Source organism: Crinia signifera, chromosome 2, assembly GCF_055691185.1.
Source record: "Crinia signifera chromosome 2, ASM5569118v1, whole genome shotgun sequence".
Classification (NCBI taxonomy): Eukaryota; Metazoa; Chordata; class Amphibia; order Anura; family Myobatrachidae; genus Crinia; species Crinia signifera.
Window position 1 is genome coordinate 61,851,128 of NC_139218.1, and position 2,146 is coordinate 61,853,273.

Consider the following 2,146-nt stretch of genomic DNA (forward strand, 5'->3'; position numbering starts at 1 on the left):
ATTTACCCAGGAACAATGCATACAAGGGGTAAGAATATTGAGGCAATGCAGGATGTTAGTCTGTCCTGGTTAGATACAGGTACTGTCCTGGTTAGATACAGGTACTGTACTGTGTATTATAAATGCTAATGTCCGTTAATGTATGTTCTCCATGTTTTGGGTGAGTTTGATTCATGTGCCCTGGTTTCCTCCCATAATCCTACTTCTGTTTGTACTGGCACTATTGTGTGTGTGTGTGTATGTAACAGTGTGCACATTTGTGTGTCTGTGATAGGGAGATTACAGATAGAAGCATTATCCAATATAAAAGTTTAAACATGATCTTTGTACTTAATACATTGGTATCCCTATATAAAGAATAATAAGCATATTAATAACAAAAGGCCCTCTAATACCCTTTCACACTAAAAAGTACTTGCAAGCCAGGTGCGACTCGGCTTGCCCGTTCACACTGCCTTTGGACCCAGAACCGTCCCAGGTCCAACCCTGGAAAAGACCCAGGATGAAATTCCAGAATGTTGGACCTGGGACAATCTTTCAGGACACTTTGACACTGACCATTTCCTGGGTTGTTGCACTTCATGTGGAATAACCCGGGAAATATTTGTCAGTGTGAAAGGGGTACAACATGATCCCATCGAAAGTGCTCCGCCCATGAACTTCCTGTTTTATCTGCCTTAATTCTAAAGAGTATTTTTGGAACATGAGTTAACTCAGCATAAGGGAAGATTTTCAGAGTGCAAGGGGGCACTATAGAGGGTTCTGTAGTAACATAATAATAATAATAATAATAATAATAATAATAACAACAATAAAAAAACAATACCAGCTACAACAGTCATCTGGTCTCCTACTCTATAGAAAATATATAAAACACATACAAGAAGCAAACTGCTTAGAATAAAACTTATGTCACTGACACCTTGAGAACATAAGACAATGTCACAGCCTTTTTGCTTGGCCTTAGAATGAACTGAAAGCTCTGGGTAAAGTGCTTCTGATGTAGGTGAGCTATGAAATATGTCATGTTTTAAAAACGCAAAAATGGCACTTTTCCACTCTGGTGTCACCATTTACTAGATCTATTCCTTTGGCACAGAAGAGGAAACACTATCCTTCTCCATTAGACTGCACCAACTCATGTTACTTGTACAGTGTTGTTATATGGAAAAATTCTAACAAACAATATTTAGTGAATCTATACTACATGAGAAGTCTTCACAAAGGCCCTTATTCTGATCTAAGCGGTAACGGCCGCTTGCGGCCGTTCCGCCGATGTTTTAGCTCTGCGCATGTGCAGAGGGCACTCTGCGCATGTGCAGGCGAAATCGCCGCACATTTTATTTTACTGCCGCAAAGGGGGTGGATAGGGGCGTGAGGGGCTACCTAGCCTCATTTCCCTATGCATACGCCCCGCGTTTCATGGGCGTTCCCATGCAAACGCGGGGCGTACGCATGGAAATGAGGCTGTGACGCATGTGTTGGGGGCGGGCATCTGACATCGCCGGATGTCAGCTGCCCGCCCCCATACATGCTTTCACACGGACAAGTGTCCGTGAGGTCTATGGGTGCGGGAGCTGGTGGAGCGTGCGGCCCTGCCTTCGATGGTCGGCGACCATCGAATGCAGGGGGCTGCTCCAAGATGGTGGAGGCGTATCCCCCGCCATTTTCATGCGGACCGCCACATGTCCGCGTACGGACGGCCGTGGCGATCCGTATGGAAGGCGGGGATTCGCCTGCACGGTCGGAGCCGCATATGCGGCTCCGGCCGCACCAACCAGAATAAGGGCCCTAGATCTATGAACTATAGTCTGTTCTGTATTAGTTGGAATACCACCTGCCCTGTAATCAGTGACGCTGTATAGCACTCTATTATTATTATAATTATTACTGTATTAGCAAGCACCTGAGATAGGCATGATATTAGTACTGCTGGGACTGCACTTTTCTATTTTATTTATATAACTGGATATGAATCTACTTATATTACTAAACGCATATTGGGGGGGGGGGGATGGGATGGGGGGAGGTGGTCAGCAAACGTTGGCCCGAGGTGAGAGGGGACAACAACTTCATTGTCCTTTTATACAGTAAAAAAAAAAAAAAACCTCTGTATTGAACACATACACTGTTATAATGACCAGAC